The sequence below is a fragment of the Crinia signifera genome, chromosome 9 (genome assembly GCF_055691185.1).
Source record: "Crinia signifera chromosome 9, ASM5569118v1, whole genome shotgun sequence".
NCBI classification, from domain to species: Eukaryota; Metazoa; Chordata; class Amphibia; order Anura; family Myobatrachidae; genus Crinia; species Crinia signifera.
Genome location: NC_139225.1, coordinates 24,340,165 through 24,360,965, shown reverse-complemented (window position 1 = coordinate 24,360,965; position 20,801 = coordinate 24,340,165). Strand labels below are relative to the sequence as shown.

The 20,801-nt window shown below is 48.5% G+C and overlaps 1 long non-coding RNA gene and 1 pseudogene across 1 annotated transcript in view; both read left to right on the top strand.

Annotated features, from left to right (window-relative positions):
• Positions 1-20,801, top strand: part of LOC146035251 (uncharacterized) — a 135,006-nt gene that overhangs the window by 56,795 nt on the left and 57,410 nt on the right. The window lies entirely within an intron of this gene.
• LOC146039982 (U2 spliceosomal RNA) lies at positions 10,885-10,986 on the top strand (annotated as a pseudogene).

The following is a 20,801-nucleotide window of genomic DNA, read 5'->3' as shown; positions in this document are numbered from 1 at the left end:
TAAGACACCAAGAGTGGTCTTCGGGATACTCTTCCAGGCTTCCATGAGGACCACCAGTGGTTCGTTCACCAGTCTCCTGAATGTCCCGTGGCACGGCATAGAGTGGTGACCAAGCTTGGTCATAGCCATTGGTGACAGGAACGTTATGCTGGGTACACACCAGGACGACTAGGGCCCGATCCCCTCAATCAAGATCCAATTCCGACCAATTGGATGTAGATTGTGTGCTGATTGGGCCCTTTTCTGTCCTGGTGTGGACCGATACCGATCCGATGCGCGGTCCCGCGGGTCGGTCGGTCGTTATTGAGATCCTACCTGCTGCAGGTAGGATCTCAATGACGACCATACAGCCGGGTGCGGGTCGCCATCGGATCGGACCCGCTCACGGTGCACATCGTGAGCGGGTCGTGCCCTCCCGCGTCACCGTGAGCGGGTCGGACGAGACACTAACGACCTGCTCACGATGTGCAACGTGAGCGGGTCGCCTTGGTGTGTACCCTACATTAGTCCTGAATGCTGAAGTGGTTTCTGCCAAACTCCAGATTAAGGAAATCCACATGGACCTCATGAATTATAATGTTTAATTCAGAATAATGTTTGATCAAATGTATTCTACCTTGCAGGACCAGGAACGGACCACGTATTCTCACACAATTTTCACCAAAAGTTTTCTATGAGCCTATTGTTTGCATGTGGAAAGATGTAGAAATGTTGCAACGTATCCATTGGAATGCAGCTACTTTTTAATACAGTGTTTGCCAAGTTTATGTAGAAATGTCAAGAATAATCAGTAATGTTCTGTGTAGTCATAATAATAATCCAGGCAATGCTGCCCCCTGCTGATGATAATCATTATAACTTCTATTGTCTACATGGTTTGATATCATTTTTGGCATGCTCTGAAATTACCTGTATATACAGTAAACTCCTTACACCTAATAAAGGACAGCGTATGTCTGATATACCAATAGTGCTATCTGCACAAAGCTGATTAATGCCCAGATCCACAAGGGGCCTATACGCAAGGGAAATATATTGACATCCCCGTTCTATCTGTTCTATTCATATCTGATTGCAAATGCAAAATATTTCTCAAATGGGTAAAACCATGCTGCACTGCAGATGGGGCAGATGTAACATGTTCAGAGAGAGAGAAGATGTGGGGGAGTTATTTTGTTTCTGTGCAGGGTAAATACTGGCTGCTTTATTTTTACACTGCAAATTAGATTTCAGTTTGACCACACCTCACCCAAATCTAACTCTCTCTGCACATGTTACATCTGCCCCACCTGCAGATGCAGGTGACATTGCTCTTGTTGCCGCAGTGTTACTGGGGATCTGTCCTGTCTGCCCCATACTGTAGGTGGTCCGGAGCAAATTGTCCTGCACAGAATTTCTTACGGGATCCCTGGAATTCTGTGTGACTTTCCGCTGCGCCAGGTTTTGCCCATCTGCCTGCAGCAGCTGCGCGGCGGGGGACGTGCTAATACAGGCCTCGCATCCAGCTGCAGCCTTTACAGTACAGGGGGCAGAGTTTTGTTTAAAGAAAGGAAAGTTTTCCAGGAAATCCCACCCTCTACATGAAACACAAAACTCTTCATCCGCTGGATTTACTCCCCCGATCCCCACTTACGCCCCCTCTCCTTCCACTCATCTGTCATCATATTTTAAACTCTTCACCCTGACTAATGTATGGGAGTCGCATAACTGAGGTCTCTTATTCTGCAATTTCCACAATATCCATAAATCTGTCTCATTAACCCCTCACGCCCCAGACACCGGGCTGACTTTGTGCCATACTCGCCTACTTTAGAGAAAGCATTTCAGGGAGAGCGTGAACGCCACATCTAAGCGCGCGGCGCTATCGTGGACATATAGTGTTCATTCTAGCACCGGCTATCTTTGAATCGCAGTTCCTCTTCCTTGTCTGGGGTGTCGCTGTCTGGTGTAGTGCTTCTAGCACAGTGTGGTCTGTATATCAGCACTGATATGCAAACCAGACCTGTGCTAGAAACACCACAGCAGACAGCGACACCCCAGGCAGGGAACAGGAACTGCATAGGTTTTCAAAGATAGAGGATGCTAGAATGAACACTAATATAGCACGTCGTCTGTCAGTGTTCGCGAAAACCACCCAAAAAAGTGGGTCCCGGGGACCCTTCACTTCTAAAAATTTGGGTCCTACCTGACCTTTTCTGGGTCCCAACGGAATAAATCCTCCTCTCCCCAGCATGGCACATGTGGGTCGGGGGGAAGTATCAATTGGCCCACTCGCATAAAGATACATATATACTAGAAACTATATAAACCTGAAAACTAAACAAGTCACAAGCACAAACACAACACAGAATCAGAAATAATGTCCATATCAATCCACACAGCTGTAGTACAGAAAGCTTCATTATACACCTTCAGTTCTCTCTCAACACAAAAGTACTAGAAAAGCATAAGCACACAGCAGGTTACATACAGTAGGACAAGCCCTTTACACTCCCAGCATATATAACATACATTGCCCAATTGTCTGCCATAGCCCCATTACACAGCAGTCTTCCATAGCCCCACTATACAACACATGGTACCCGGTGGTCTGCCATAGTCCCACTACACAGCCCATTTGAGCCTGAGGTCTTCCATAGCCCCATTACATAACCCCCACTACCCTTAGGTCTGACATAACCCCAGTAAACAGCCCACATTAGCGTCAGGTCGGCTATAGACCCATTACACAGCCCAAAATACTCTATGGTCTGCCAGGGCCCCATTATACAGTCCATGTTACCCTGCAGTCTTCCAAAGCCCATTACACAGCGGTACACCCCACTACATATCATACGGTACCCCGTGGTCTACCATAGTCCTACTACACAGCCCACATTGGAACAAGGTCTATCATAGCCCCATAACGCAGCCCACAATACCCTGAGGTCTGCCATACTCCCATAACACAGCCCAAATTACTCTGAGGTCTGCCATAGCCCCATTTTACTACCCAAGTTACCCTTCATTTTACCAAAACCTCATTAGCCTGCCCATGTTACCCTGCAGTCTTCCATAGACTCATTACACAGCCCTCATTATCCTGCGGTATGTTATAGCCCCACTACACAGCACAAGATACCCCATGGTCTGCTATAGCCCAAGCACACATCTACCATAGTCCCATTAAACAGGGCACATTACCCTAAGATCTCCCATAACCCCATTCCAAGGCCCACATTAGTCCAAGGTCTGCCATAGCCCCATTACACCTCCGCCTCCCCATATAGAATGACACATGAAGTATTATGGGGGTAACCTGATAACTCCACTTCTAATCACATATAGCCCATGGCAGTGACCTATCAGGCTATCCCGCGCCCAGCCTGCAGCGCTCATTCATACAGCGCGGCCTCCCTCACACCCAGTAGTCCTCTCCCATCATTGCTGGTGCCCAGCCTCCTCTCTGCGCGGGGCCTCTTGTTCCGTCCACCACCCCGCCCGTACACACAGCCGCAGCCCGGGCTGGATGTGAGACTCACCCATGTTGCTTGCGGTGCTGTGCAGCCGTTACTCGTCTCCGTGCTCTCCCTCTGTCTACCTCACTGACACAGCCCCGGGACGCTGCTGTACGCGCTACGTCTACGGACAGCCAGAAGGAAGCGGCGACTTCTGCCCACACTCTGACGTCACAGTATGGGAGGGGCACTCTGGCCTGAGGTGCTCGGCTCCTCGCTTCCAGAGTGGGAGGTTAGTGGGCGAGGTTCTTCAGCCCACACTGCAGCATCACAAGAGACGCAGTGACAGCCAGACACAGCGTCGGCTCACAGGTTCAGCACAGCGCGTCCTCGGGGACCCCTTTAGTTTTAAAAACGGAGTCCCCGGGGACTGGTTTAGGGTAAAATACGCGCTATAGCGCGTTTTTGCGAACCCTGGTCTGTGCATGCTTTGTGAGATTGTTAGGAGCTGCACGGGCAGCACCTCCGCTCGCCCGGCAGTCTCCACTAATGTCGTCCCAGCGGTTGCCGGGTTACCACGACGCCGTCGCGTCATCAGCCGGGAGCTTCCGGCGGACGGTGACGGGCGTCCGGCAGCCTGGGTGCAACCCCTTCCTCCCCTGCCGCAGCGGTTGCCAAGGCGACGGGGGACGCCTGGCGGCCGCAGGGAGGAAGGGGTGTACATGACGCCGCACGTAGCGTCAGGGTAGCGCTTGGCGCGCTATTTAAACTGCCTGGCCGGGGCACTCAGACGCCGGCTATAGTTCTTGATCTGGTGTCTTGAGTGTTCCCGGTTCCAGGCTCCTGCACAGCATTGGCTCCTGTCCCCAGTGGCCTGGTCCTAACTGCCTCCAGGATCCTTGTCTGCGTCTGGTTGCAGATCCCTCCATTTTCAGATAAGTTGGGAGATTTCCTCTCTCTGTCTCCTTACTTATCATTTCATTATTGTGTCAGCGTACTGTGTATTGTTACACCTTTCAGCATTACTTATTGGGTCCATCTTGTGTATTGTTACACCCGTCAGCATTTTCCTATTGTGTCAGCATACTGTGTATTGTTACACCCGTCAGCATTTTCTTATTGTGTCAGCGTACTGTGTATTGTTACACCTGTCAGTTTGGCTATTGTGTATTGTTTCACCCGTTGCCAACAGCAATTGCTTAGGAGGTTCCAGCTTAGAGTGCTATCCACTGGCACCCTCCTCCATAGGGCAGGGTAGTTCTCGCCTCTTGGTTGTTAGTTAGCTTTCCCCTTGTTTACCTCTGGCCTTGGCGGCTGCGTTGTCACTAGTAAGACCAGGTGGCATCGGGGTGGGAGCCTGACTAACGGGCTCCCACGAACGCGGCTATTATTGGTGAAGGTTAGCTCAGCACGCATCCGCCAACTCCAATAGGTGACAACGGAGTTAGGGTTGGCGAGATCTCCCGTGTCCCTAACATTATAGCCGGCCATACTTCACCTAGCTTTTAGTCAGCTGTCATGGATCCGGCCCAGCAGGCTGCTAGTCACGCTTTGGCGGGACAGATGCATACCCTGACACAAGAGCTCCAGAAATTGACCCTCCGGGTGAACTCTCAAGAGGAACGGGTGCAAGGGGTCTTATCCTCATCCAGAAACCCCGAACCCAAGTTGAGTCTCCCGGACCGGTTTTCCGGGGAGCGTTCCCAGTTTTTTAACTTTAGGGAATCTTGTAAGCTTTACTTCAAACTCCGCCCGGCCTCCTCCGGCTTGGAATCCCAGCGGGTGGGAATGGTTATCTCCCTGTTACAGGGGGACCCACAGACCTGGGCTTTCGGTCTTCCCGCAGGGTCCGAGGCCCTTACCTCTGTGAATGCTTTTTTTTCTGCCATGGGATTGCTTTACGACGACCCGGACCGTGCTGCCTCAGCCGAAGCCAACCTGAGGGCACTACGGCAGGGTCAGGGTAATGCAGAGGCTTATTGTACCCAATTTAGGAGGTGGGCCATTGATTCAGGTTGGAATGACCCAGCACTCCGCAGCCAGTTTAGAATTGGTCTATCTGAAACGTTAAAAGATGCATTGGTTCACTACCCTACCCCGACCTCCCTTGATGAAATTATGGAATTAGCCATCAAGGTAGATTGGAGGTTCCGGGAACGCCAGAGGGAGAGGGAGTCCGGGATATTTCCCTCATCGTCACTGGGGGAGACCCCGGAGGTTGCTTGTGACGAACCCATGCAGATTGGGGCTACGCGTCTGTCAGCCGCAGAAAAAAATCGCAGGAGGCTGAAGGGTCTCTGTCTGTATTGTGGAGGTCAGGGTCACCGTGCGGTTGTCTGCCCGTTGAAGGCGGGAAAAGACAGGGCCTAAGTGTGTTTGGGGAAACTCACTTGGGCCTATCTTGTTTTTCTCCCCTAGACTCGATAATTATTCAGGTTTCTGTCTCCTGTAATAACTGCACTGTCGATACCACTGCCTTTGTTGATTGCGGCGCAGCCGGCAATTTTATTGACAAGGGTCTGGTTCATTCGTTGGGGCTCGAGCCCATTCCCTTGTTCAATTCTTTGTCGGTTTGTGGCCTAGATGGTCAGTCACTCTCCAACGGCAGTGTTACCGCATGCACTCCTTCTCTTCAGCTTTCGGTGGGGGCTCTTCATTCGGAAGAGATTTCCTTCTTTTTGTTTCACTGTCCTCTCACGCCACTCGTCCTGGGGTTACCATGGCTTAGGAAGCACAATCCCAGTATTGATTGGACCACAGGAGAAATCACACGTTGAGGCTCCTCCTGTTCTGACCATTGTCTCTCTCTTCCTCTTCGTCCTGTTCTTCCCGTTTCTTCTTCCATACCTTTACCCTACAGAGACTTTGCCGATGTGTTTTCCAAGAAGGAAGCAGATACGTTGCCCCCTCACCGTCCCTTTGATTGTGCCATAGACCTAGTCCCCAATGCCAGATTGCCCAAAGGACGCCTATATGCCCTCTCAGCACCTGAATCCCAGGCCATGGATTTATACATAAATGAGAGTCTAGAAAAGGGATTAATTCGCCCTTCTAAGTCTCCTGTAGGCGCAGGGTTTTTTTTTGTAGAAAAAAAAGATGGATCTTTACGTCCCTGTATAGACTATCGGGCCTTGAACAAAATTACCATAAAAAATTCCTACCCGTTACCACTCATCTCTGTTTTATTCGACCAAATCCGGGAGGCGATAGTTTTTTCCAAGATCGACCTTAGAGGAGCATATAACCTCATCAGGATTAGAAAAGGAGATGAGTGGAAGACTGCCTTTAATACGCATTCAGGCCACTACGAGTATCTTGTAATGCCGTTTGGCTTGGCCAATGCTCCTGCAGTCTTTCAGGATTTTATCAATGAGGTTCTCCGGCCTTACCTGGGGGTATTTGCTGTGGTTTACTTAGACGACATTTTGATTTTCTCCAAGCCACTTCCTGAACATCGGCAACACGTCCGCCTGATCCTTCAGAAGTTGCGTGAGAATCAACTATACGCCAAACTCGAAAAGTGCGAGTTTGAAATTTCTCAAGTCTCATTTCTGGGTTATGTCATCTCTCCCAAGGGTTTTTCCATGGACCCCAGTAAGGTTCAGGCCATCATGTCCTGGGCTCGTCCTACCAACCTTAAGGCGATTCAAAGATTTTTAGGATTCTCTAATTATTATCGGAGATTCATCCGTTCTTTTTCTGACATTGTCGCCCCCATTGTGGAGTTGACTCGCAAAGGAGCCAATCCGGAAGTTTGGTCCCCACAGGCCATCAAATCCTTTCATAAGTTAAAGAAAGCCTTTTGTTCGGCTCCTTTCTTACATCACCCAGACCCAAGAATTCCTTTTCTTGTGGAGGTTGACGCCTCGGATGTAGGGGCTGGAGCTGTCCTTTCCCAGAAGGACATTCATGATCAGAAGATTCATCCTTGCGCCTTCTTCTCCCGCAAGTTCTCCACAGCCGAAAGGAACTATGATGTCGGGAATCGTGAATTGTTGGCCATTAAGTGGGCTTTCGAGGAGTGGCGTCATTGGCTTGAAGGGGCCAAACACATCATCACCGTGATCACTGACCACAAAAACTTAGCCTACATCGAGTCGGCTAAACGGCTAAACCCACGACAAGCCCGGTGGGCATTGTTCTTTACCAGGTTTCAGTTTATCATTACATTCAGACCCGGCCCCAAAAATGTCAAAGCTGATGCGTTATCTCGTAGTTTCCAGACTTGTCAGAGTGCTGACAACTGGTTGTCAACTCGCCACATCAAGCTTCGCCAGAGATGCCCAAAACTAGGACCCAGGTTCATCGGTCCATTTTTGATCACGGCTCAGGTCAACCCGGTGGCATTTAGGTTGCAGCTTCCCAGAGCACTGCGAATTAATAATGTCTTTCATTGTTCTCTTCTCAAACCAGCCTCGATGGCTCCCCAATCAGGACCTGCTCTGAACCGTAAACCAGTCCTCGTTCAAGGGCACAAAGAATTCATAGTAGAGCAGATATTAGATTCCAAGGTCGTTCGGGGTCAACTTAAATTTTTGGTCCATTGGAAGGGGTTCGGAGAAGAGGAGAGGTCTTGGGTACCTGAGCGATTTTTACATGCACCCAGGCTCAAAGCAGAGTTCTTTAAGACCTTCCCGTTCAAACCTGGGTCTAAGGGTTCGGTGACCCCTCCTCAAGGGGGGGGTACTGTTAGGAGCTGCACGGGCAGCACCTCCGCTCGCCCGGCAGTCTCCACTAATGTCGTCCCGGCGGTTGCCGGGTTACCACGACGCCGTCGCGTCATCAGCCGGGAGCTTCCGGCGGACGGTGACGGGCGTCCGGCAGCCTGGGTGCAACCCCTTCCTCCCCTGCCGCAGCGGTTGCCAAGGCGACGGGGGACGCCTGGCGGCCGCAGGGAGGAAGGGGTGTACATGACGCCGCACGTAGCGTCAGGGTAGCGCTTGGCGCACTATTTAAACTGCCTGGCCGGGGCACTCAGACGCCGGCTATAGTTCTTGATCTGGTGTCTTGAGTGTTCCCGGTTCCAGGCTCCTGCACAGCATTGGCTCCTGTCCCCAGTGGCCTGGTCCTAACTGCCTCCAGGATCCTTGTCTGCGTCTGGTTGCAGATCCCTCCATTTTCAGATAAGTTGGGAGATTTCCTCTCTCTGTCTCCTTACTTATCATTTCATTATTGTGTCAGCGTACTGTGTATTGTTACACCTTTCAGCATTACTTATTGGGTCCATCTTGTGTATTGTTACACCCGTCAGCATTTTCCTATTGTGTCAGCATACTGTGTATTGTTACACCCGTCAGCATTTTCTTATTGTGTCAGCGTACTGTGTATTGTTACACCTGTCAGTTTGGCTATTGTGTATTGTTTCACCCGTTGCCAACAGCAATTGCCTAGGAGGTTCCAGCTTAGAGTGCTATCCACTGGCACCCTCCTCCGTAGGGCAGGGTAGTTCTCGCCTCTTGGTTGTTAGTTAGCTTTCCCCTTGTTTACCTCTGGCCTTGGCGGCTGCGTTGTCACTAGTAAGACCAGGTGGCATCGGGGTGGGAGCCTGACTAACGGGCTCCCACGAACGCGGCTATTATTGGTGAAGGTTAGCTCAGCACGCATCCGCCAACTCCAATAGGTGACAACGGAGTTAGGGTTGGCGAGATCTCCCGTGTCCCTAACAGAGATGGATGTGTTGACAATGTTTAGCCTCTGCGCATGCGGATATTAGCACGTGCAGGGCTGCTGTGCGTGCGCCTTTGGCAATTTGCACTGTCACCAAGTCGTTCTTACAGGGGGAGGCGGGATGGAGGCAGTCAGGGGGCATTCACATGGGGACGCTTTAGAATAAAGATGAGTGCGTCCAGGAAAACGCTGAGCGCCCCCTGCGAACGCAGGCAGCTGGCTGGCCCTACAGGACGTCATCCCCCGCCCAGTCTGCATCCCAAACGCTCGCAAATATAAGTCAGTCCAGGCTGACTTCTATTCGCACATTTCGGTGGTCGCTCGCACAGCAGGTGGCGTTACTTGGCTCACTAAGCAGCAAATTTACGCTGGTTAGCGAGCCAACCAGAATCGGGCCCATTGTTCCTTATAACTGATCCCATGTGAACCGGGACGGACTGGGGCCAAGAAGCAGCCTTGGCGCATCACTGTGCACGACAAGGGAGGGCTGGTGGCCGAGCAGAGATCCAGGAGGTTCACATGCTCGGCCAGTTCTGCTCCCAGTGTGTCCGGACCGGCCCATCAAGCCACCGGTACTGTAAATATCTGATTTACATAACAGCTACATACTGGGGGTATGGTGCAATCAGGGAGAGTCGCTAGATTCTGCTGAGAGTTAGGGAGATTGCTGCTTTTCCAGGGAGTCTCCCTCACATTCAGGGAGAGTTGGCAAATATGCTTTTTACTGCACATCTGCCTGTGCTACTGCTACTCAGAGCTCTTTCTACACGAAATACCTGATACTAGTGACCGTTAACCCATGTGTGACAAAGACCTATACTCCTATAACTTGTAATGGCAGGCACCAATTCAAAATTCAAATGGAGGATCCACAACCACTCACAGTGAATCCGTTTGGAATGGCAGTTAGTGGCAGGGGGTGTGGCTCCACTGTTTGAATTTTTAAACTGTGCTGCAGCCCCCCACTGGTAATGACAGAAGCTCCCACATAGGGTAACGGGTGCCGGACGCGTTCCCGACAGTCGGGATCCCAACAGTCATTTACCCGACGTCGGGATCCCGGCTGTCAAAACGCAGACAGCTGGGTGCCCGACGGCCACCCGCTATTTTCCCCATGACCCCCATAGAGGGAGAATAGAATAGGTGTCTCGCGTAGCGAGCCACCGTGCCCGCAGCGTGGCGAGCACAGCTAGCCTGACCTTGCCCTTAATTTGGGATAGTATTTCTGTAGGGTTAGAAGCAAGGCAGCTGAACAGTTAAAGAAACAGTTGAACAAACATTGAACAACTACATAAAGAAATACCGGAGGAACACAGAAGGACATAAAATTAAACATCATCAACTGAAAATCCAGAATTCTGCAGTGAGTTACCTGACCCAGCATCACCTACAGTCTGCACAGCCAGGACAATGAACTCCATACTGAACCAATCTCTGTACCAGAGCCATGGTTCCTCAATCCTGTGCATTCCCTATTCGCTCTGCATGCTTTCTGCCCCTAGCAGGGTGTGTTGTGGCATGGCCCCATGGTACAAAGCGGTTAGGGGTCAAGGGTGCAGGTGGAGGGGGAAGAGGAGGATAGGAGTAGAGAGAGGACTACTTTGTCCATTCTCTTTACCTGCTGCCTCGTGTCCTGACCATCCCTGCCATCCTCACTTCTTGCCTCCGGTCTCCTTACCTGCACCTCATGTCACCTGTCTGTCTCCCCCTCCCTCTAGATTGTAAGCCCCTTTAGAGCAGGGCCCTCCACCCTCCTGTTCTCACAGCACTCTTCTTGTATTTCGCTTCTCGGCCTTTTGGCTAAGATCAAGTGTAGTATCTGTTCTTATCAGTTGGGTCTGGACCGCCCCCTGGCAGAGACTAGAGAAAAGCTGGACCTAATCACCTTGCTACTGAGCTGAGGCGTAGTGTACCTCATGTTCTGGGCAGGTGTAAGGTCTGGTTGAGTATCTTCATCCTGCCGTAGGGGGGGTGCACACTCTCCTACTGGTAGGGAGGGGAGAAGCATCGGGCCTAGTAGATGGGGCTCTTGTTCGGGGGTCTATAGCCTCCGAGGGAGAGTCACTCGAAAAGCCCGGTCTAGTATCCAATCCCAGGAAGACGGGAAAAGCTGGGACCGAGTAGATTGCTCTCTGGTTCGGGGGTTCCAAGTTCCCTCGGCCAGAGAGACAGCGAAAAGCCCAGCCCAGTACTCAATCCCTGGGAGAGGTGAAACATCGGGACTGAGTAGGTGTTTTCTTCTCCTTCGGTTGGTCTATTCGGCCGCTGCGGGGGAGACTCATCGAAAAGCCCGGTGGAGTATCCATTCCCATGCCGGGGGGCCGGAAAGGGCCTGCTGGTGAGGCGGAGAAACACTTGGTCGGACGCTGACTGGCTGGCTGCCTGGAGTCCGAGGCTGCACTGTGCCCCCGGGGAAACTCGGGGGTGCCGAACATGCACGGGTGATCCCCAAATCACCATGCACTAGTAAGCACTAGCACTGCGCACTTCCCTTTTAGGTTAGCGCTTCACGTCCTTACCTCGTCCTTTTGGATGGGGTAGGACAATTTTTCACACCCCCACCCCGGCCTTCTGGCTGGGGTCCTCTTTATTATTTATTTCTTTTCCCTCTTCACGTTCGTGCACTTTTACACGTTTTTCTGTTTTCTGTAGTGTGTCACGTTTTTTTTGGGTTGTGTGGTCGACCCTTTCGGGCCTTCCATTTCCCCAATGTGCCGAAGCTCTCGCCTTTTGGGGAGAGCTTCGTGCCCCCCGAGGACGACCCTGAGCCGCAAGGTGGAGGGAAGTCTACCGAGGGTCTCTCCAAACCTTCGGGTGCGGAGGACCCACCGTCCTAACCCTTCCAGGGGTTGAGGAATGAGGGTCTCTCTAAGCTTCGGCGAAGAGGACCCACCGTTCCCTATTTTCCCCTCTTCGGCCTTATGGTTGAGAGGGGTTAGGGGAAAAACGGGGCCCTATCTCCTTCGGGAGATGGACCCACTTCGAACGCACGGCCCCCTTTGCACGTGTTTAGGCACAGCACTGGTGGTAGGGAGCACACCTCGGGCTCCTGAGTTTTTTTTCAAACTCTTCTTGTATTTCAACTACAGCTCTCTTACTCATTTACAATCTATACCTGCATCTATTCTCATTCACTTCCTATATCTCAGCTGTATTGTGTACTAAGAATTGTGCTTTAATTGTGTTATGTCTAGTGCTGTGTACCCTGTACTGTTCTTTTGTGTTCTATATGTACAATACTGGCTGGTGCAATCACCATGTGGCGCCGCTGAATGGCTGCCTGGGTACTGCACAGCACAGTAAATATGTTTCCCATGTTCGTGTCCCTTATTAGAATGCGTCTTGTGCATATCTGTATGTGTGATGTACATCTGTACTGCCATTGTTGCCTGTTACTTGTACTGATAACCCTTTGTATTGCAGTATGTGCATTGTTATTTTTAATGTCTGTAAAGCGCCTTGAGTCCTGTTTGAGAAAGTGCGCTATATAAATAAAACTTACTTACTTTTTTGCACTCGCCATGCTGTCTGAGTACGGGCAGTCGGGATCCCGACGTCGGGCTAATGACTGTCGGAGCCCCATACCACACCCAGGGTAACAGCATACTAATGGCCGATGCTTCCGTGCAGGCAAACGCAATAATGGCAGATGCTCCCACGTAGGTGTCCACGCCTCCTGCACCAGACTGTTCATCTTTTCCTGGGGAACAGACAAATACGTGGCAGGCCCGCCCCCTGGACTCCTATTGGCTAGTTTCACACAGAAGCCCGGGGGCCGGCCTTAACAGCGTTTAATGGTTTATGCTGATGCTATCAGTAGGGATGGCCATCGTTGCCATTGCCATCGATAGTGCTAAACTATGCAATGGAGGACCATCGATATTTTTACCTATTGATAGTCATCCATTGTGTTTGACTGATTGGTCTGTGGGCCAGTCAAACCATGGGGGCGGGGCTTTGTGGGTGTCAGGGGCAGAGCTATGCTCCATGCCCCGGCACTTTCAGCTGTGCCATTGATGGAGGGAAACCATCTGGTTCTCCATCATCAAGGGCAAAAGTATTTCACATTGGCCATCCATTATTTCGAATTGTCACTGGCCATCCCTAGCTCTCTGTGCTGGCGATCCCTAGCTCTCAGTGCTGGCGATTCCCGGGGGATCGATCCAACGTTATTACATACTGTACATGTATAGATTTGCTTAGCAAATGTGCAAACTCCGCTGTCAGCGAGGATTGTCGTCTGACCGTCTTTGTGATCACAGCATACTATAACCTATACAGTGGCATTATTACTTCTTTCTGCTGCGGACTACTCCCTCCCTTTGCAATCAAGCATTATTATTATTATATTTTATTAATAAGGTGCCACAAGGGGTTTGCAGCACCGTACATAAGGTACATTATTAGAACAATACAGGGTACACAGAACTAAAAAGCCTGGGCAGGAAAATTCAGGAGGGGGGGACTCCTTCATTGGGGGGGTCCCCAGGATCCCTGCCCAGGCTGATCAGTCAGGGGGTAAATGCTTTGGTCGGGGGGAACTTATATAAAAAGTCTCCCCCAGGCTGTGGCATTAGCCTGCTGCCTGGTTGGGCTCGGTGCTGGTATCGTCCCCCGTATTTTGGGAACCAGGACCAGCCCTTGAGCCTGGTGCTGGTTTGAAAAAAATCCAGGGGACCCCTAGTCGGTTTGCCCGGTGATTTTTTTTAAACCAGGACCGGCTCTTTGAGCCCAGGGTACTGTAGGTTATGCTCAGGAGGGGGACCCCACACTGATTTTTACTAAATAAAATAAAACGCACATTACCATGTTTCAAAAATCACACATGTCCACAAATTTGCACATTTTCATGACTAAAATTCGCACATTTTCATGATTCCCCAAAAAAAAATTTATGCGAATTCGCATCTCATTAAATAGTCAATTATTTAAAAAAAGTCCAGATTTCCAAAAATACAATAATGTGCAGTTTTAGAACCTTACTAAAAATCACATCCCATTAAATGTAACCCCTAGATCCCTTTCCTCCTCAGTAGTTACCAATATGGCACAATTATTACTATATTTAACCTTTGAATTTTTGAGACCCAAGTGCATGATTTTGCATTTCTTAGCATTACACTGTAATTGTCATGCTCTTGACCATTCCTCTAGTCCACCAAATCATCAACCATTTGTTTTAAAAGCACATACGATTGCTCGTTCAATCGGCATATGATCAGATCATATGCAGGTCATTCTGATGTATCTTCCTAGCTTCCACTTTTGTGCAGTGGTACTACATACAGAATTCCAGAGGACTGGAAAATGAAACTAGTGACTGGTTGAATAGTTCTGATAATGCTGCTTCCAGCACCCCTTTAGGCTCTATTACTAACCGTGGATGTATCCTATCTGGCCCCGTTTGGTTTTAAGAGTTCTGTTCGTACCTTCTCCATAAATGTACTTCTTTAATTATCCCTGCAACTTAACTGTGGCTGGGATATGTAGTTCCATGTTGAATACCTCTAGGTCAGGGGTATTCAGTATGGAACTACATACCCCAGCATGCCATCATGCATCATTCATAAGGGAGCTTCACTAGGCTGTTGAAGCCTGGCCTGTTGGGTTATATGAGAAGGGTTTATTTAAAAGGGTTCTATAATGAAACAACAAATTCAGGACTTATTCAGGATGAAAACAGATGAAACCATCACCAAAACATCTTCAAGCCTAAGAAAGTTTAAACAACTACGTGCCATTCACCCTTTTGCAATAACCTCTAAAATTGAACGTATGTACCTACCTTGCATTCCAATATACTCACACTGTCACTATGTTGCCTGTTTGTGTATGTGATACAGCAATTCTAATAACATAATCTGCTTCTATATTGTGCTACCTGTGTTTGGAAATTTAGACATTGATGCTTTGCTAATTGGAGCCATATTAGCCTGGTGTCTGCTTGGCCTAATACAGGGTAACTTGACAACTTAAAACATTTACTTCACTGCAAGCCATAGCACTGTATTCAATCTATGGTCAGCTGTGCTAGTCAGCGTGCACTCACATATATGTACTGTATGCAATCTATGGTCAGCTGTGCTAGTCAGCGTGCACTCACATATATGTACTGTATGCAATCTATGGTCAGCTGTGCTAGTCAGCGTGCACTCACATATATGTACTGTATTCAATCTATGGTCAGCTGTGCTAGTCAGCGTGCACTCACATATATGTACTGTATTCAATCTATGGTCAGCTGTGCTAGTCAGAGTGCACTCACATATATGTACTGTATGCAATCTATGGTCAGCTGTGCTAGTCAGCGTGCACTCACATATATGTACTGTATTCAATCTATGGTCAGCTGTGCTAGTCAGAGTGCACTCACATATATGTACTGTATGCAATCTATGGTCAGCTGTGCTAGTCAGAGTGCACTCACATATATGTACTGTATGCAATCTATGGTCAGCTGTGCTAGTCAGCATGCACTCACATATATGTACTGTATGCAATCTATGGTCAGCTGTGCTAGTCAGCGTGCACTCACATATATGTACTGTATTCAATCTATGGTCAGCTGTGCTAGTCAGCGTGCACTCACATATATGTACTGTATGCAATCTATGGTCAGCTGTGCTAGTCAGCGTGCACTCACATATATGTACTGTATTCAATCTATGGTCAGCTGTGCTAGTCAGCATGCACTCACATATATGTACTGTATTCAATCTATGGTCAGCTGTGCTAGTCAGCGTGCACTCACATATATGTACTGTATTCAATCTATGGTCAGCTGTGCTAGTCAGCGTGCACTCACATATATGTACTGTATGCAATCTATGGTCAGCTGTGCTAGTCAGCGTGCACTCACATATACAGTATGTACTGTATTCAATCTATGGTCAGCTGTGCTAGTCAGCGTGCACTCACTTATACAGTATGTACTGTATTCAATCTATGGTCAGCTGTGCTAGTCAGCGTGCACTCACATATATGTACTGTATTCAATCTATGGTCAGCTGTGCTAGTCAGCGTGCACTCACATATATGTACTGTATGCAATCTATGGTCAGCTGTGCTAGTCAGTATACTCACATATATGTACTGTATGCAATCTATGGTCAGCTGTGCTAGTCAGCGTGCACTCACATATATGTACTGTATTCAATCTATGGTCAGCTGTGCTAGTCAGTGCACTCACATATATGTACTGTATGCAATCTATGGTCAGCTGTGCTAGTCAGCGTGCACTCACATATATGTACTGTATTCAATCTATGGTCAGCTGTGCTAGTCAGAGTGCACTCACATATATGTACTGTATTCAATCTATGGTCAGCTGTGCTAGTCAGCGTGCACTCACATATATGTACTGTATGCAATCTATGGTCAGCTGTGCTAGTCAGCGTGCACTCACATATATGTACTGTATTCAATCTATGGTCAGCTGTGCTAGTCAGCGTGCACTCACATATATGTACTGTATGCAATCTATGGTCAGCTGTGCTAGTCAGCGTGCACTCACATATATGTACTGTATTCAATCTATGGTCAGCTGTGCTAGTCAGCGTGCACTCACATATATGTACTGTATGCAATCTATGGTCAGCTGTGCTAGTCAGAGTGCACTCACATATATGTACTGTATGCAATCTATGGTCAGCTGTGCTAGTCAGCGTGCACTCACATATATGTACTGTATGCAATCTATGGTCAGCTGTGCTAGTCAGAGTGCACTCACATATATGTACTGTATGCAATCTATGGTCAGCTGTGCTAGTCAGAGTGCACTCACATATATGTACTGTATGCAATCTATGGTCAGCTGTGCTAGTCAGCGTGCACTCACATATATGTACTGTATGCAATCTATGGTCAGCTGTGCTAGTCAGCGTGCACTCACATATATGTACTGTATGCAATCTATGGTCAGCTGTGCTAGTCAGAGTGCACTCACATATATGTACTGTATTCAATCTATGGTCAGCTGTGCTAGTCAGCGTGCACTCACATATATGTACTGTATGCAATCTATGGTCAGCTGTGCTAGCAGAGTGCACTCACATATATGTACTGTATGCAATCTATGGTCAGCTGTGCTAGTCAGCGTGCACTCACATATATGTACTGTATGCAATCTATGGTCAGCTGTGCTAGTCAGAGTGCACTCGCATATATGTACTGTATGCAATCTATGGTCAGCTGTGCTAGTCAGAGTGCACTTGCATATATGTACTGTATGCAATCTATGGTCAGCTGTGCTAGTCAGAGTGCACTCACATATATGTACTGTATGCAATCTATGGTCAGCTGTGCTAGTCAGCGTGCACTCACATATATGTACTGTATTCAATCTATGGTCAGCTGTGCTAGTCAGAGTGCACTCACATATATGTACTGTATGCAATCTATGGTCAGCTGTGCTAGTCAGCGTGCACTCACATATATGTACTGTATGCAATCTATGGTCAGCTGTGCTAGTCAGCGTGCACTCACATATATGTACTGTATTCAATCTATGGTCAGCTGTGCTAGTCAGAGTGCACTCACATATATGTACTGTATGCAATCTATGGTCAGCTGTGCTAGTCAGAGTGCACTCACATATATGTACTGTATGCAATCTATGGTCAGCTGTGCTAGTCAGCGTGCACTCACATATATGTACTGTATTCAATCTATGGTCAGCTGTGCTAGTCAGAGTGCACTCACATATATGTACTGTATGCAATCTATGGTCAGCTGTGCTAGTCAGCGTGCACTCACATATATGTACTGTATGCAATCTATGGTCAGCTGTGCTAGTCAGAGTGCACTCACATATATGTACTGTATGCAATCTATGGTCAGCTGTGCTAGTCAGCGTGCACTCACATATATGTAATGTATTCAATCTATGGTCAGCTGTGCTAGTCAGCGTGCACTCACATATATGTACTGTATTCAATCTATGGTCAGCTGTGCTAGTCAGCGTGCACTCACATATATGTACTGTATGCAATCTATGGTCAGCTGTGCTAGTCAAGAGTGCACTCACATATATGTACTGTATGCAATCTATGGTCAGCTGTGCTAGTCAGCGTGCACTCACATATATGTACTGTATGCAATCTATGGTCAGCTGTGCTAGTCAAGAGTGCACTCACATATATGTACTGTATGCAATCTATGGTCAGCTGTGCTAGTCAGCGTGCACTCACATATATGTACTGTATGCAATCTATGGTCAGCTGTGCTAGTCAGAGTGCACTTACATATATGTACTGTATGCAATCTATGGTCAGCTGTGCTAGTCAGAGTGCACTCACATATATGTACTGTATGCAATCTATGGTCAGCTGTGCTAGTCAGCGTGCACTCACATATATGTACTGTATTCAATCTATGGTCAGCTGTGCTAGTCAGAGTGCACTCACATATATGTACTGTATGCAATCTATGGTCAGCTGTGCTAGTCAGAGTGCACTCACATATATGTACTGTATGCAATCTATGGTCAGCTGTGCTAGTCAGCGTGCACTCACATATATGTACTGTATGCAATCTATGGTCAGCTGTGCTAGTCAGCGTGCACTCACATATATGTACTGTATTCAATCTATGGTCAGCTGTGCTAGTCAGAGTGCACTCACATATATGTACTGTATGCAATCTATGGTCAGCTGTGCTAGTCAGAGTGCACTCACATATATGTACTGTATGCAATCTATGGTCAGCTGTGCTAGTCAGCGTGCACTCACATATATGTACTGTATTCAATCTATGGTCAGCTGTGCTAGTCAGAGTGCACTCACATATATGTACTGTATGCAATCTATGGTCAGCTGTGCTAGTCAGCGTGCACTCACATATATGTACTGTATGCAATCTATGGTCAGCTGTGCTAGTCAGAGTGCACTCACATATATGTACTGTATGCAATCTATGGTCAGCTGTGCTAGTCAGCGTGCACTCACATATATGTACTGTATGCAATCTATGGTCAGCTGTGCTAGTCAGAGTGCACTCACATATATGTACTGTATGCAATCTATGGTCAGCTGTGCTAGTCAGCGTGCACTCACATATATGTACTGTATGCAATCTATGGTCAGCTGTGCTAGTCAGAGTGCACTCACATATATGTACTGTATGCAATCTATGGTCAGCTGTGCTAGTCAGCGTGCACTCACATATATGTAATGTATTCAATCTATGGTCAGCTGTGCTAGTCAGCGTGCACTCACATATATGTACTGTATTCAATCTATGGTCAGCTGTGCTAGTCAGCGTGCACTCACATATATGTACTGTATGCAATCTATGGTCAGCTGTGCTAGTCAGCGTGCACTCACATATATGTACTGTATTCAATCTATGGTCAGCTGTGCTAGTCAGAGTGCACTCACATATATGTACTGTATGCAATCTATGGTCAGCTGTGCTAGTCAGCGTGCACTCACATATATGTAATGTATTCAATCTATGGTCAGCTGTGCTAGTCAGCGTGCACTCACATATATGTACTGTATTCAATCTATGGTCAGCTGTGCTAGTCAGCGTGCACTCACATATATGTAGGGTTTAGAATCCGGGTCGGTGCAAGGCACCGGAGCGCCCCAGGCGAGTCGGGGTGGGGGCGCCCTGGTGCAGGGGGGTGGGGTACACAGTGCCGCAGGTACCCGCGCGGCAAGGACACCACTGCAGGCTCCTGTTAGAAGCCGGCATGGACCCCCCTGCCCGCTCCCCAGATGGTGCAGCAGGTACCCCCTTTGCACGGGGGGCGAGGGGCAAACTGCCGCCCTCCAGTGGCCGGCGCCCTAGGCAAATGCCTAGACCTGCCTAGTGGTGGTGCCGACCCTGTTTAGAATGACTATCTGAGCAACACCAGTAAGCTGGTATTAACTATTGCAAGTCTAATATAACTCTCTGCCTATATAACTCTGTTCAAATACACCATGTACTAAAAACTATTGCTCTGCATGGTCTTCTCTCAAAATCAGTCTCTTCTCTCTCTCTCTCTCCCTGAAACTCAGCCCTCTATACACATTTCTGCCTCAATTATCCACACCCCTCTTATTAACACTCATGAGATTTTTACATATCTAAGCTACACCTATCTCTCTCTATTGCTTCTATTAGCTGGTGACATTTCACTTAATCCAGGCCCCAGCTGCTTGCCCCGCTCGCAGGCACTTAACTCTCAGGAACATAGTAATCCAGCTAACCTCATAAACATCAAATCCCTCCCTTCAGCCCCCAAATCACTAAAATGTGCGTTATGGAATGCACGCTCTGTTGGCAACAAATTAACATCCATCAACGACCTCTTTATTTCAAACAACTTCAACCTGCTGGCTATAACAGAAACATGGCTCTCTCAATCAGACACAGCCTCCCCTGCAGCCCTGTCACACGGTGCTCTCCACTTCACACACACCTCCAGCCCTGGTGACAGCAGAGGAGGTGGGGTTGGAATATTACTATCCCAATCCTTCACATACACAGTTCTTCCACAGGTTCCATCAATCACATTCACATCATTTGAAGTACATTCCATCAGAACTTACACTCCTTTCTCGCTGCGTGTTGCAGCTATCTATCGCCCACCTGGGCAGCCAACACAATTTCTGGAAGATTTTTCTGCCTGGCTCCCTCACTTCCTTTCCTCTGACATCTCAACCATCATCATGGGTGATTTTAACATTGCTATTGATAGCCCAAAATCTG